This window comes from Eucalyptus grandis, chromosome 5 (assembly GCF_016545825.1).
Source record: "Eucalyptus grandis isolate ANBG69807.140 chromosome 5, ASM1654582v1, whole genome shotgun sequence".
Lineage (NCBI taxonomy): Eukaryota > Viridiplantae > Streptophyta > Magnoliopsida > Myrtales > Myrtaceae > Eucalyptus > Eucalyptus grandis.
In genome coordinates this window covers 10,015,412-10,032,587 of record NC_052616.1, presented here as the reverse complement: position 1 = coordinate 10,032,587, position 17,176 = coordinate 10,015,412, and the positions used below count along the sequence as shown (strand labels likewise).

The window sequence follows — 17,176 nt, the reverse complement described above, 5'->3', positions numbered from 1 at the left end:
TTATTCCAGATAATGTATATTTGGATGTCTTACAAATGCTCATACGAATGATGGTAAACTTGAGCGGAGGGCAAAAAAGTACATATTTCTAAGTTATGCACATGGGGTGAAAGGCTACCAACTATGGTGCACTGATCCAAATCACTCGGTTTTCTTATCAACGGAAATGTAATCTTCAATGAGACTACAATGCTTCAACAAAGAGATTTTACGATACAACCAGTAGAGCGGATAGATTATGGTGTCATTAGCAAGGTAGGGCTTCAAGTGGATACTTTAACGACCTTATGGGTAACATAAATTAAGACTACGATGATGAGGTCGTAGTTCTTAAAGTCAATGATAATGAACGATTGGCATAGCCACAAACAGATAGAGAAGGCAAATTAAATCACCAGTACGTTATGATTATACATATATTGCTTATGCATTGATTGTAGATGACATTGTGGAGACAAATTCTCTAAGGCGATGACTAGTTCAGAGTCGTCACAATGATTAGGAGTTATGAGTGAAGAGATGGAATCACTCCATCGAAATCAGATATAAGAGCTAGTCAAAGTACTAAAGAGCCAGAAGATTATTGGAAATAAATGGGTTTTTAAACGGAAGGAAGACATTTCTAGTGTCAAGACAACGTGGTATAAGGCGAGACTTGTGATGAAGGGGTATATATAGAGTGAGGGCATTGACTACAACGACGTTTTCTCTCTTGTGGTGAAACATACTTTTATTTGTATTTTACTTGCCTTAGTAACTTCGTAGGATCTCGAGTTAGGGTAGTTAGAAAATTGCATTTCTTCATGATGAGTTGAAGGAGCAGATTTACATAAGGCAGTAAGAGGGATTTGCTATTCCAAGTAAGAAAAATCATGTTTGCTTGTTAAATAAATCTTTGTATGGGCTAAAACAATCCCCTTGGTAGTGGTAAAAGCATTTTGGCTAGTCAAGACTATTCGAAAAGTCATATGGATAGTTATGTTTACTTTAGGAGATTGGAGGATGGTTCTTTAATTTATCTATTATTATATTTTGATGATGTACCGATAACGGCTAAAAATATATATGATATTAATATGCTGAAGAGGCAGTTAAGTGCTAAATTTGAGATAAAAGATTTAGGTGCTGTAAAAAAAAAAAAAAATAGGTATAGAGATTTTATGTGACAAGGCTGTCCGGGTTTCATGTCTATCTCAAAAAAAATATATTAAGAAGATTGTGGCACATTTTAACATGCGGTCAACGAAATCTATAAGTACACTTTTAGTAAAGCACGTTAAATTTTTAGATAAATTATCATCATAGACTAAGGAGGAAGATGAGCATATATCCCATGTTCCTTATTCTAGTGCTTTGAATGATATTATGCATATTATGGTACGCACTAGGCTTGGTATTTTATAGGCTATAAACATAGTCATTATATGAAATGTCCTGGTAAAACTCATTATGAAGCTATGAAGTGGATCCTTATATATTCGAAAGGGACAACAAATGTGGGTATAATGTACCGAGAGAACAGTAATGGTAGTGAGACCACTAATTTTGTGGATCCGGATTACGCTGATGACTTGGATGATTGTAAATTTTTAGTAAGGTATGCGTTTACGCTAGCAAGTGGTTTAGTTTGTTGGAAAGCATCCTTGCAGGATCACGTTGCCTTGTCTTCGATTGAGGCAGAATACATGGCACTAACCTTTGTAGCGAAAGAGATGATATGGTTAGGAAGTTTTCTCTCAAACTTTGGGTATTAGAAAAGTGTTGGTATATACTATAATAACCAAGGTGTGATATATTTTGCGTATAATCGAGTTTATCACGAGTGAACGAAACATATCAAAATCAGGTATCACGTCAATCAAGATATCTTAACTAAGGGTAATGTTATGATGAAAAAAATTGCTACAGCAAATAACCCGACATACATGATGGCTAAGTCTGTTCATTTGGCAAAACTTAAGCTTTACTTAAGCTCTATCGGTGTCTGTGGAGAGTGAGTACCCGTCGAGGCGTTAAGAGAGTTGCATGGATGATAAACACTAAAACTTGACTTCAAATAACGAGTCAAGATGGAGAATTGTTAAATTAATATCTCATGTTTAAATTTGGATTATGATTTGTTAAATTGAATTTGTTGAAAAATATTTTCCAAATGGATTAGACTTTTCCTTCTTGAAAAAGTTTCCTAAATTGAATGAAGGAAGGAGCACTAAAGGATAAAAGACAAGCACACTATCTTTTATTATATCTATGTAACTTTTAGGGGTAGAGAGGTCTTTTGTAAGAAAAAGGAAGCCTATTTCCTATCTCCTCTTGAAGAAGGGGTAGTCTCCTCAAATAGGAGCACTTGCCACACATATATATTTTAGATATATGTGGCCGAACGTGGGTCTTCTTAAACGAAAGAAAAGAGGAGCCGTTGCACAAGCCTTGAACAAGATCAAGAAGAAGCCGTCATATGAAAGAGAAAAGGACGAATGTGCTAAGTTCTATTTTAGGCATACATAGAGGGCTTGAACGCTTGAAAGATTTTATACCGTGAGTTTACATTAATTGAATTGTTTATTTATAAACACTAGGTGTAGGAAATACTTGAACATGTGAGCGATTGTAAACTCTGATTATTCGATTATAGTAGATTATTTATTGTTGGCTCTCCCCGTAAATGTAAGTACCGATACTTGGATCGAACCACGCAAATATCCAGTATTCTTATTATTCATTGTTTATTTCTTTGATGATTTCGTATTGACTAAATTTGCAAGATCCTATTGTTTCCGCCTATTATATTTCGACAAGTGCTTAGTTCTTTTGATGTTTAAAAATCCAGTATCTCATGGTAACTAGCTATCTCCAAATAATTAAGACAAAGGTGAAGGAAACTTAAAAGGCATGACTTGGGATTTTTGTTCAATGAGGAAAGAGAGAATTTAAGGTCTCACCAGTCAACGTGAGTAAGGCCCCGAGGCCCTGAAAGGTGAAAATTTTGATTCTCGAAGGCCATGATCTCACAGGTTCAATTTAGACTTCTCCTTTGTATCCCTGAAAGCAAAAGCCACTCAGAATCGAACCACTCCATAAGGCAGTTGATAAATATGATAATGGCTAACATTGCGTGCATAACTGTGCATCCACATTCGTACTTGACTCCATTCACCGTAATTAAATCTATGCACCACAAGAAGGACTAACCGTGTATCTTTTTCATCAAACATGCAACTATTTTGAAGCTGCCTCATGAAGTTTTAACTTCCGTCCAATTATTATGCATCAAGGACCTTTTTCCTTCAATAGTCACTAAAAATGTACATATGAAAGAGGTTCGGGAGGGAGTTGAGCTGGCCCAAATGATTTGGAAAAATCTTCCCTTTTTCAGATTATGCCCTAATCTACATCCTATCAATGTCCACTTATCCCAAAAAGATCGAGCAGAGTAGTCGCAACAAGAATCCGAAAAGACACTGAGGAAGAAAAAAAGTGGGAGTTTGGTAATATAAAAGATCCTCTCATAACCCCCAAGCTATGATTCTTCGTGAAGAAAATTCAAATTACTCCAAGGAGAGAACTGGCATTGGATTGTTTGGAATGAATTGTAATGACATCCAATTCATTCCAAACAATATCACAATCAACGTGCACCCGGCAATGCGGCAATATATTAGAATTCAACTAAATAGACGGAAGCTGGTCGTGGGAGGTGGATCGACCTGATCAAGCTTGGGTTTTTTTTTCAATTTGGCTTAAGTTGATATGGATTTTTTATTAGACGTATCTGCGCTCTTTTACTAGATGGATTGCTAGGTCACAGGTCAAACTGGATTTTGTATAGCAATGACCATGTGTCCTCGAGACAATCCCATTTTTAAACATTGGAAATGTGTTTCAACCAAGAACAAAACATAAAAAAAAAAAAAAAATTAGAAATGTGGTTTTGAACATTGGTCTCGTCTTTTGGGCCTTGTAATATAGTGATGACCAAGCAAGTAGACAGAGATCCCAATGAAAAGGAAAGATAAACAAAACGTGATGACCTCCAAATTCAAAAACAAATCCAGCATCCCATATCGTTTCAATAAAAACTAACGCACATCTCTTCGTTGGCTTATACAAACTTTTTTTTTTTTAAAATTTCAAATTCAACCCATAGTGTGCTTCTTATTGTTGTCAAGGTTGAAATAGTTTATTATCATAAGAGAGGTGTCTTTTGGTGAAGAGAAGACGTGACTCTTGATCAAAAGAAGACATGACTCTTGGCAATTAAAAAGGCGACTCTTTGCCCTAAAAGAAAGTTATCTGTAGCTAGTAGTTATGAAAACAAGTTATTCTTAACATGAAGAGTGGTGATGATTGTTGTGACCTAACCTTCTCGCAGGGGAGGGAGTTGTTAGGTTTTGGAGTATTGTCAACTTCATGCCAAATACTTCACGTGTCATCAACCGTTCACAATTTTGATCAATTAAGCTTTTGCAAATTTTAACAAAGGAGTCGTCACTAGCCCTTTTTGAATCAACTAGAAACCAAGTAAGATACATGAGAATATCTTATTATGGGAGTTTATTACATTAATCCTGAAAATAATACCCTTTCAGTACCTAACCTAATCATATGCTAGCTAACGCCATAGCAACCTATTCAAAAAAGTCAAAGGTTCATCGTAACCATTCTAAAGCAGGAAAATAATACCCAAAATATTGAAGTACGCAATCAATTATAATCATGAAAGAAATCACACAAGCATCCTAATGTTGTCTCTAGAAAACAAGACAACACAAAATAAGAAACACTATTGTAAAGCCTTAAAAGCTTGTCCAATTTTTGGGTTTCAATTTGTAGGAATTTTTTTTTTGAATTTTTTTTGAATTTTTTTTCTGGGTTTTCTATTTTTTTAATGATTTTCTGAATTTTCTAATTTTTTAATGATTTTCAGAATTTTCTAAATTTTTATGAATTTTCTGATTTTTCACTTAATTTTTTCCGAATTTTTAAATTTTTTTCAATTATTTTTTGAATTTTTAAAATTTAAATTTATTATCATTATTATATTTAAGGAACAGATTCGGAATGGGTTTACCTAATCCAAACCATTGAACCGCCCTAATCCCATATCTTAACCGTTCGAATAATCAATTTTTTATTAGCCTTATTTTTCACATAATATTATAATAATCACAACTGTTCATAACTGTTCTCTTTTATTTTCTTTTCATACATGTAACTTTAACACATTCAAGGTGAAATTCTAAAAGAGAATTGAGTAATTGCTAAACTCCATTGCTTTAATATATATCTTAGAGGTATATTTATTCTAAATCCGGCAGCAATAATAATGAGGCCAAATAATACCAGTGATCTTCATATACATCAAAGCATCAATGATCTACTGCTACATCACTATCTACATTAGCACTCAAATTTTCCTAACAATAGCCACATTAGCTAAGCACATCATGCACAAGAAAACATGCATAGACAAGACCTGAAGAAGGTACATGCACACTCAAGCAAGCATGCAAACGCATGTCGCGTCAACGTTGCTCTTCCTTTTTATTTATCATTATTCTACATGTATACAATCTACATGCACTTTCAAGCAGGCATGCAAAAATACGCGTCGCGTCAATGCTACTTTTCCTTTTTATAGATCATTATTCTACATGAATGCAATCTACATGGATGAATTTGTCAGGTTAACTAATTGAGCTGCATAGATAAAAATATTAGTATTGCATCGATTCAAAAGTAAAAGTTCGTACCATTTGTTATTCATATGTTTTTTAGAATTACCTCCTCGTCGAGGTCGAGGTGAGTCCTTGGTCACAAATCTAGGGCTCGTTCAACCTTAGATTCAGAATCTGACGTCCAAGTTTGCCAGCTGAGCTCGATCTTGATGACAAAGGAGCAAAATGGTGGCAAGGTGGTGGATTAAGATGACGGTGAGGTGGTGGTGGTGGGGTGTCGTCCCCCTCAAAGTAAAAGGGAAGAAGAAGAAAAAATAAAGGAAAAAGAAAAAAGAAGAGAGGGGGAGAGAGGAAAAAAGAGAGTGGCAGAGAAGGAAAAAGGAAGAGAGGGGGAGAGAGAGGCGACACCATTAGGTGAGGGAGGTTTCTGGCACGGTGGGTCATGGCAACACGTGTCGCCGGGTGAGTGAGGTGAGATTTTGACACATTGAAATCCCATCTCATATTGAAAAAATACTAGCTGTATTTTAATATACCAAGTAGGATATGTAACAAGTTACTCAAAAATCGACACACAGCAGTGTGGCCCACCAAAAACCCAGCAGGGTAACAAAATCGATTAGTACTCACACGTCGTTGGCGAGGACGACAGGTTCTACATCTTGTACGACAAGTCCGACACACTTATCGTAATTCCGGAGTCCCCAAAGGTTACCTCAGGAAGTTGTCGCCTAAGATGGATTAGAGGTGGTGGCGGTGACGTGGTTCGTCGAACTAGAGAGAGCAAAGCTAGTCATGAGTTGGATATGAGTGCGTGAGAGAGTGGGGAGGGAGACAGAATCTTGGTGGCCTCGATTGCCACGTGTCTGCTCCTGGGTTTTTTTTTTTTTACATATCCTACTTGCCATATTAAAAACAGCTCATATTTTCTCATATTTACTCGTCGCGACGCACTCGGGTCTTTGTCACGTCTTTGTCAAGTCAAACGCAAGTCTTCCTTTGCATGAATATTTTACCGGGATCTGGGAAAACGCAGTTGTTTCACACGTCTCCTTTGGGCGAGTCGTCGGCCAAAGTCTTAGTTTAAGGCGTATTCGCTAAACTCTGAATGGGACAAGGCACAGCCAATTTTGTCCCGATTTCTCTTCTCGCCTCGTTGGAGGCAGAAGAGAGCAAAACAACTTGAGTATCCCAGGCAAGAATGTCCTTCATTTACTTAGAATAAAAGGTTTTGCAATAATTTTTTCTGGATTGGATTGGCTCATGATTGGTTCATTATTTTCTGATTTGTGTATTTAGGAGGACTACGTCCAATTGCAATTATTTCTTCCTTACTTGTTTAAATTATATCTTGAGTTTGAGCTCATGAATAAATTAGAAAAAATTTCGATGGGGAAAATAGGAAATAAATTCCTATTCCCTTTGGTTGAAATTTCCTCAGAAAAATCACAGGGGGAAGTTTTCTTTTTAAGTATCATTGGCCAAAACTTTCATTATTGGGGCTCACATTCTTTTATAGAGAAAATTCTAAATAAGTACTTGAAGTACCCTTATTTTCTCAAATATAGACTTGAAGTAAACCTTATTTTAAATAAAAATTTGAAGTGGACATTATTTTAAATAAGAGCTTGAAGTGCCATGTCAATCTCAGAGAAAGACCTAGCCTCACCAAATGATCAAAGGTATTTTTGTTATTTACTTTTTTCTTTCTTTTTTTTTTTCTATTTTTTTTTCCATAAAAATCTCAAAAAGAAAAATAAAGTTAAAAATTAAATAAATAAAAAAACACACACACACACAAATAATATTTTTTTTAAAAAAATAGGCAGGTGGGCCGGCTCTCTTGCATGTGGTTGCTGCGCCATTGCTGGTGATGCGGTGGCTAAAGGCAGGAGAGCTAGCCCTCCCACCTGTTTTTTTAATTTTACTTTTTGTGTGTGTGAGTTTTTTTTAGTTTTAACTTTATTTTTCTTTATTTAGTTTTTTATGGAAGAAAAAATAGAAAAAAGGAAAAAGGGAAAGAAATTTTTTTAAAAAAAAAGAGAGACAGTAAATGATGGAAATGCCCTCAATCATTTGGTTAGGTTAGACCATTTTTTTTTTAGACTAATATGACACTTTAAGCTCTTATTTAAAATAAAATCTATTTCAAGCATTTATTTGAGATAACGATGGCACTTTAGGCTCTTATTTAAAACAATATTCACTTCATGTCATTATTTAAAAAAAAAAAAAACGATGGTACTTTAGGCCCAAATTTGAAATTGTCTTCATCCCTAACATGTAAAATCTTTTGCCACCTTTGTCGTGAATTTCTACGGTGGGAAGGATGGTGACCAAGAAAGCAATGTGGTTTTTGTTGGGTTTTGTTTGGACAAACAAGAATACGTGCATAGGTAGAATAGAATCAAAGTTTTATTCGTAGAAGAAGGAAAAACATCCATACATGTATTTCATTAATATTGTTCGTGCATTTCAGTAAAAGCACATAGGAGTAATAAAGAGGTTAATCATATTATCCTTGTACCGTGTTCAAAAATTTGGTTGTTTGTTCTTTAGATTCTGATCACAAACATCCATACATGTATTTCCTTAATATTGTTCGTGCATTTTAGTAAAAGCACATAGGAGTAATAAAGAGCTTAATCATATTATCCTTGTACCGTGTTGAAAAATTTGGTTGTGATGTTCTTTAGATTTTGATCACAAACGTCTAATGTCCTCGTAGCATGGTTCCGACGTTCTTCAAATTCTGACTACGAACGTCTGGTCTCCTGGCAACACTGATTTTGACATTCTTCCGATGTGTTTGGATTCAAAACGCAAATTTCTGGCATCTTCGTAATGTTGGTTCTGACATTCTTCAGATCCAAGCCACAAACATTTGATCTCCTTGTAACGCGGGTTGCGACGTTCTTCAAATCTAGCCCCACAAGTGTTGAGACTCTAGTTCAGACACACCATTAATCTTGCATCAAATTGTAGAGAGAAATTGAGAGAGCTTACCATGATAATCATGCTAGCCATTGCTCTCGTGTCTGATTATTTGATTGATCACTATGATCTCCTCAATCATTGATCATTTTGTGATAGCTCTCTCAATAACCTTTTTATAACCAATCCCATATCTCATTGAAATTGGGTCATTGACTCTAAAACCGTTTCAGATAATTAATTTGATCGTAACATTTGAAGGATGTAAATTCTAATACCATTTCAAACACTAATTTGGGCATTAATTCTGTAACTAGAACAAAGTATTATTCCAAGCATTAATTTGTAACCGTTACAAGTCTTTATTTTGGACATTAACTTTGTAATTGTTACAAAACTTTAATTTGATCATTACACTTGAAACAAAACATTAATTATTTTGAGATCATTTCAAATCATTAAGGCCATGTTTGGTAACTGGTCAAATAGTAAAAATTTATATTCTTTTGTTCTCGGAAATAATTTTGGAACAGAATTGTGTTTGATAAAATTTTTGTTCTCAGGAATAAATTTTTTATTTTTTTGTTCCCAAAAGTAGATGTGGAACAGAATCAAGAATAAAAAAAGAAAAGTTGATTCTTGTTCCTGAGAACAATTCTAGAATGAAGCCTATATTTTCTCTTTTTATTTTCTTTTTTCTTGTTCTTCTTCCCTTTTCTTCTTCTTTATCTACCACCACCGCCGTCTGCCGCCCACTGCCGTCTGCCGTCCACCGCCCACCGCCGTCGATTGCCAACAACCGGTCCGGCGAGCTCGCCGGAGGCAAGCCTAGCCACCGGCAAGGCCGAGGCTCGGCCGACGAGGGCCGACGATGCTCCAGTGAGGTCACCAGCCACTTGAAGAAGAAGAATAGGAGAGAGAAAGGAAAAAAAAAAGAAAAGAAAAGAAAAGAAAAAGGAAAAAAGTAATAAAATTATTTAAAAATTAAAAGAAAATGATTTGGCGTATAAATTTTGAACACGGTACCATACGCAATTCTATTCTAGGAATTAAAATTTTAGACAGTTATCAAATGGCTTAAAATGCTTAGAAATTGTTCCCGGGAATATAATAAAAAAGAATTATTTCTGATCAGAAATTATTCTCAGGAATGGAAGCGTTACCAAATGTGCCCTTATTGCTCCTTCGTCTTCCTTATGGCACAAGTTTTGGACCATGAATAAGGACAACGACACACACATATGTATTCTTTGAACGAGTGTCTTCTTCATCGACTTGTATAATCCTCTCGACTTGCGCCCTTATTGCTCCTTCGTCTTCCTTATGGCACAAGTTTTGGACCATGAATAAGGACAACGACACACACATATATATTCTTTGAACGAGTGTCTTCTTCATCGACTTGTATAATCCTCTCGACTTGTGCCCTTATTGCTCCTTCGTCTTCCTTATGGCACAAGTTTTTGGACCATGAATAAGGACAACGACGCACACATATATATTCTTTGAACGAGTGTCTTCTTCATCGACTTGTATAATCCTCTCGACTTTCTTGTGGATTTCTATGGAGGTGCCTTTCATGGTGGAAGATGGTGATTGTGAAAGCGATGTGGTGCTGTCAGCGACCAATGCCGTGCCTTTGGATTGTTGCTCAGTTGTCATTTTTGTACTAACTTCTCCTTTTTATCTTTTTATCAGTAGATACTCAGTTGCCTATTAAGTCGAATCCGTGTAATGCAACAAGTGGAGGTTCGGATCCAAGGTCATAGATAAAAGAATAAAGATAGTAAAAAGACTAGCATTTCCCATCTTTAGAAGTGTAAAAGCGTTTTGGTTGTCTGCTCGCTATAAGATGCCAGGATGGAACTCTTCACCAAGAATCTTCAAGACTCCACATGAGCAATCTGCCTTCTACCATATTTAAAATCGCGAAACTTACTTTAGTGCGTGAAAGTTGACATGAATTATCATGTTACAAAATATGATAACATTCGTTTTGCTGAGAGTATTTTAGAGATACTTCCTAAGACTACTTAAGGTTTTTTTTTTTTTTTTGGATCAAAAAGAGCTTTTTTTTTTTTTTTTTCATTTATGAAGCAATACTAGAAGAACATAATTGAAAAGTATTTAAACATAACAAATCCCAAAGACTGCATTTAGTCGTTTAGAATTCTAATCAAGATATGATTGAATAAGATATGATATAAAATTCCTGGATTTTACTATATTACCATTGTTTGATGAATTGCAATAATAAAGCCGGATATTTTCATGTCCTATCTTGTCCATTATAAGGTATTTACGACTTATCAATGTAAAATAAACATGAAAATTCAAAAACGGAGATTGTGAAAATATCTCGTAATTCACTGTCAAATTTAGTAAGAGAGAAAATACGATCATTCACTTTTGCAATTACGAAAAATATACTGCTTTGACTTTGTCGTTACTTTCATGAAACTTCAACATGAATAACAAATTTATGAAGGGAGAAGGAGTTTCCACTATCTTGCTGCTTTGGTGAACTTCTTGACATGAATTAGAGAGCTATGAAGGAGGAGCTTCAACTTTCTCACCATTCTTGTGGAGCTTTGACGTGAACTAATAAACTATACATGAGTTGTGAAATTTCAATATGAACCAAATATATAGAAGAGAAGAAGAGGGAGATGGTGGTTTTTTTTGAGAAATTCCGTTGCCTCTTATTCTTCAAGAATTAGAACGATCATTTTCAAATTTTAATTTGTTCATTTAAAATATGGATTCTTCTACTTCATTTTTGTTTAATTATTTTATTATTATTTTTCCATATATTTTAAAATTGTTTTAATTCTCTTCCATCATTTGTTAAATTTTTTTATTACTATTATTCTGATAATACATGATAATATAGATACTAAATATATATACAAAATATATATTATAGAGTAGAAAAAGTTTCAAATATATAAATAATAATAGGAATTAATGAAAACCAAATTATCTTATTGGTCATTTTATTTTTTAACATTACAATTCAAATAACATTTATATTTTATTATTATTTTAGTTTATTACTTAAGAAGTTTGTTATTGAGAAAGATAGCTTTTATATGATGAATATTAAAAAAACATATCCATTTATCCTGGCTCATCCATAAGATAATTTTATCTAGATTATATCACTTTATATCCCAACCTTAAAAGGAAGGGACGCTTTCGCAATCTAATCGCAACTTAGTACGCTTGAAAGACTACTGTAACTCCTTTTAGCTGGGCCAGATAATTGATGCATTCACCAAACAGATTCTGGAGAGCCCAAGGGCTGTATCCGGGATCGTGCCTGGGATGTCTAATTCACGTAACTGTTTCTCCGTATACTTTCTGGATGCAAGAGGTTGACCACATCCGAGACAGTTAATTTATCATTCATTTGGGTATGAATGTTGCGGCTGTTCTCCTCTCATTAATTTCTTGACTCGATCGTTTACGGTTTTATCACTCGGTAGACACGAATGGCTCTTCTTTTAATTTCCAGCTTAAGTCCGTGCTTTCCATCTAAATTTCTCGACGGCTTGGGGACATCAATGGGCAATGCGTCGTCCATGCTGACCCAATATGATATTGAAGAAGTTCAAGACCACTGTAAAAATCTTTGTGAGTTTCTAGTTCTGCTATGGTTCAAATTGCACCTTGGAACCAAAATCATCACTGCAGATGAAGCAAAGGGACATATGGACTATGATTGATGAGGTGAAAACAACTCTTGCACAAACCTGGGGCATAACCATGTATTCTCTAATGTGCCCTCAGGATCAAATCCTACACAGGAAGCATGATACCTATTTCGATCAAGTCGAAGATCGCTTGCGGCTTGCGCGAACTGAATTTTTCTCGCCTAAAAAGAGGGGCCAAAATGAAGGAAAAAGAAACTCGTTTTTGTTTTTTGCTTTTATTTCCCTTTCTCGATATTTTGGCTGTAATAAAATTTCAAAATACAGAAAAAAGTCTTCTTCTTTTTTTCACATTTACGGCTTATGGTTCTGCTAAAAAAATAATAATTTTCGTAAAATTTTGTTTCAAAATTTCAAAAAATTAAAAGTTTCAAGTATTTCCAATGAAATAAGAATTAATATGAGAATTCCAAAAAATCTACAAAAAGCTAAAAAGTAAATGTAAATGCCTCGTGATATTTATAACTCACTCTTTGCGATATTATGACTTTCATGATATTCATTTTTATTGATAAAACTGATAAAGATAAATGGTTTTACAATGTATAAAAATCGGCACATGGAATATGATATGTTTTTGGACAGCTTTTTAAATTTGAATACATCTTGTTTTCAAATTGTAAAGGAAAGGTAATGACTTAGAGAATTATCTGATCCTTTTTCTTCTTGTTCCATTTCCGTAAACTCTCTCAACATCTCTAAAGTGGCAATTATTAAATTAGAGGAGAGGAAAAAAAAATTCAAATTAGTTGCAAAACTTCCTAAATTTATATGTTGGCATCATTAGATACTTTATGTTTGAGATTTGTGCCGTTTTAACAAACTTATTTCTTATGAGAGTTGTTAATCACTTGATTTGCATCTCCAAAAATGTCAAGAAAAGGAACTTTTCATTTGGTGAGAAAAGCACCCACCGTGGTCGCCCAACCTTTCTTATATTTCCAAACTGGATCCGACTAGTCTAGCATGCATTGTGACAATTTCACAAAGGGGTTGAAGGCTTGGTCTACTCCCAACCACAACAAATGGCAGATAACATTGCTTCAATCTCCAAACTGAAAAATGACAAGAGGACTGACTCTCTCCCACACACACAGACAAACAAACTGAAAGCACACCTGTCACTTCCAAACATATGAAATGCAGTAAAAAGAAAATGCGCCACACAACAGGTCCAGGCAGCATCAATCTGCACACGAACAATTCAGCACACGGAGAGCAACACAACTGTGTACCCAATGGCTTGGGCAAGTTCAATCATGTCATCAGATCCAAGTGCATAAGCGAGGCCGATGGTGAGGCCGTCGTCGCCAGATCTGGCGAGGAGCCTTGCTGGCCATCAGCGAGGCTGAGCCTCGCTTTGGCTGGTAGGGCCTCGCCCAACCAAGGCAAGGGTCCACCTCGCCAAATCTGGGGCCGGCGACCTCCTCGAGGTTGGGCGGGGCTGAGCCTCACCCAGCAACAGTGAGGCCAGCCTCGCTAGATCTGGCGACGGTAACCTCCCTGAGGCTGGGCGGGGCCGAGCCCCGCCCATTGACGGTGAGGCCAGCCTCACCGGCCCTCGCCTCTAGTTGGCGCCGGCCGGCCAGAGGAAAGAGAAAGTGAAAAAAGAAAAAGAGAAGAAGAATTCAAAAATTCAAAAAATATTAAAAATTTCGAAAAAAAAATATTAAAAATTGTCATGTCAGCTTTCGCCGGATGGCCGACATCCATGTCAGCGCTGGCCGGCCAATTTTGGCCGAATAGATTAAACTGGCACAATTGTAAAATGTTTATGACTAAATTGACTAAAAAAAAAAAGTTTATGACTGAATTGACACAATTGCAATAGATTAAGGACTTTTTTTTTATAATTCTTCCGTATCTTTTTCATCAACAAATGCAACTATTTAAAGTTGGCTCGTGAAGTTTTGAGTTCCATCGAATTATTATGCATCGGGGACCTTCTTTTTTCTTTAATACCCACTAAAAGTGTACCTACAAAAAAGGTTCAGGAGGGAGTTCAGCTGGCCCAGATGATTCGGAAAAATCTTCCCTCTTTAGATTATGTCCTAATCTACATCCTATCCACTTCCACTTATCCCAGAAAGATCGAGCAGAGTATCACGCAACAAGGATCCAAAGAGACATCAAGGAAGAAAAAAAAGTGGAAATTTGGTAATATAAAAGATCCTCCCATCCCCCCAAGCTATTATTCTTCTTGAAGAAAATTCAAATTACACTGAGAGGACTAGCATGGGATTGTTTGTAATGACATCCAATTCATTCCAAACAATCTCACAATCAATGCACATGGCAATGTGACAATAGATTAGAATTTAACTAAATGGATGGAAGCGGTTCATGAGAGGTGACCAACCCAATCAAGCTTGAGTTTTTCTAACTTGGCTTAAGTTGATACGGATTTTTTATGAGACGTATCTGCGTTCTTTTACCAAACGGATTGTTAGGTCACAGGTCGAACTGGATTTTGTATAGCAATGACCACGTGTCCTCGAGATAATCCCATTTTTAGACATTGGAAATGAGTTTCGACCAAAAACGAAATGTAAAAAAAAAAAAAAAAACACATTAGAAATGTGGTTTTGAACATTGGTCTTGTCTTTTGTGCCTTGTAATATATGGATGACCAAGCAGGTAGACAGAGATCCCGATGAAAAGGGAAGATAAACAAAGCGTGATGACCTCCAAATTCAAAAACAAATCCAGCATACCATGTCTTTTCAATGAAAAGTAACGCCCATTTCTTCGTTGGCTTATACCGGCTTTTTTTCTTTTTACTTTCAAAGTCAACCATAGTGTGCTTCTTATTGTTGTCACTACTGATTGTCATCATAAAAGAGGTATCTCTTAATTAAGAGAAGATGTGACTCTTGATTAAAAAAAAAAAAAAAAAAAAAAAAATACGTGACTCTTGATGACAAAAAGAGATGACTTTTCACCCTAAAAAAAAGTTATGGGTTGTTTAGTAGTTATGAAAAAAAAGTTATTCTTGATATGAAAAGTGATGATGGTTGAGAATAAAATACTTATTTTCAAGAGATATGTTGATTAGTTGTCTATGGATAGAGATCAATTTACATATTATTTATAATAACCTCAACTATTCATGTATACTTCATCTTTAGAACTCTCTTTTATTTTCTTTTCATACACGCAACTTTAACACATTCAAATTAAAATTCCAAAAGAGAATTGGGTAAGTGCTGAACTCTACTACTTGCCTATCTACATCAGCAATCAAATTTCCCCAACAATTGCCACATTTGCCAAGCACATCAGCATTAGAAAACATGCATAGACAAGACCTAAAGAAGGCACATGCGCACTTAAGCAGGCACGCAAACACACGTCCTGCAATGCTACTCTTCCTTTTTATTTATCATTATTCTACATGTATACAATCTATATGGATGAATTCGTTAGGTCAAATAATTGAATAGCATAGGTAAAAATATCAATATTGCATCGATTCAAAGGTAAAAGTTCGTATCATTTGTTATTCATATGTTCTTTAGAATTACCTCATTGTCAAGGTCGAGCTGAGCTCTAAATCACAGATTTAGGGCTCGCTCAACCTTAAATCCAGAATCTAAGGCCCAATTTTGCCGGCCGAGCTCGATCTTGACGACGGAGGACTGAAACGGCGGCGAGATGGATTGAGATACCGGTGGAATGGTGGTGGTGGTGGTGGTGGTGGTGGGGCGTCCGTGTTGGAGTAAAAAGGATTAAGAAGAAAAAATAAAGGAAAAAGAAAAAAGAAGAGGCGAGGGGAGGGGGGACAGAGAGAAGAAGAAAAGAAAAAAAGGGCTAAGGAAAGAGAGGGGGAGAGAAAGAAGAGAGAGGCGAGACCGTCACGTGAGGGAGACTTCTAGCGTGATGGGCCCCGGGCGACATGGGTGGGATTTTGACACGCCACATTGAAAAAATATTAGCTGTATTTAATATGCAAAGTAGGATATGTAACAAACCATTCGAGAATTGACACGCGGCAATGTCGCCCACCAAAATTTTATCTCTTTCTCCCTCTCTCGCCCGCTCTGCCCTCCATCTCTGTAACCCCACACCCAATTCCTCCCCCCACTCTTCTTCCGCAGTTGCAATCGGCGACCTTGACGACAGTGAAGAAGCACTCCTGAATCTCGCAATCAATTCAGGAGCTGCTGCGGTTGGTTTATAAGCCGAAAGCCAGCTCGACCCCTGCAATGCACCAATATCGATCAGTACTTGCGCGTCCCTGGATGGATCGGTGGCGGTGATGTGGTTCGTCGGACTAGAGAGAGCAAAGCTAGTCATGAGTTGGGCATGAGCGAGGAACCCGAAATTTGGGTGGCCTCGATTGTCACCTGTCGATTCCTGGGTGTTTTTTTACTTATCGTACCTGCTATGTTAAATACAGTCCACATTTTCTCATATTTACTCGTCGCGACGCACTTGGGTCTTTGTCACGTCTTGGTCGAGTCAAGCGCAAGTCTTCCTTTGCATGAATATTCTACTGGGATCCGGGAAAACGCCGTCGTTTGACACGTCTCCTTCGGGCGAGTCGTCGGCCGGAGCCTCAGTTTAAGGCATTTTCGCTAGACTCTGAATGGAACAACGCACGGCCAATTTTGCCCCCATTTCTCTTCTCGCCTCATTTGAGGCTGAAGAGAGCAAAACAACTTGAGTACCCCAGGCAAAAATGTCCATCATTCACTTAGAATAATAGGTTTTGCAATACGTTTTCCAGATTGGATTAGGTCACTAATAATTAGTTCTATTCTGATTTGTGTATTTAAGATGAGTACGTGCAATTGCAATTAATTTTTTCATACTTGTTTAAATTATGTCTCGAGTTTGAGTTCACGAATA

General features: G+C 36.3%; 1 protein-coding gene across 1 annotated transcript in view; it reads right to left on the bottom strand.

The window, feature by feature from the left end:
- Nucleotides 1–15,992, bottom strand: part of LOC104444000 (GDSL esterase/lipase At4g10955) — a 50,504-nt gene extending 34,512 nt beyond the window's left edge. The window contains exon 1 of the mRNA XM_039312527.1: nt 15,850–15,992. The gene's annotated coding sequence lies outside the window, so the exon portion shown is untranslated. The remainder of the gene's footprint in view (nt 1–15,849) is intronic.
- Nucleotides 15,993–17,176: the final 1,184 nt, after the last annotated feature.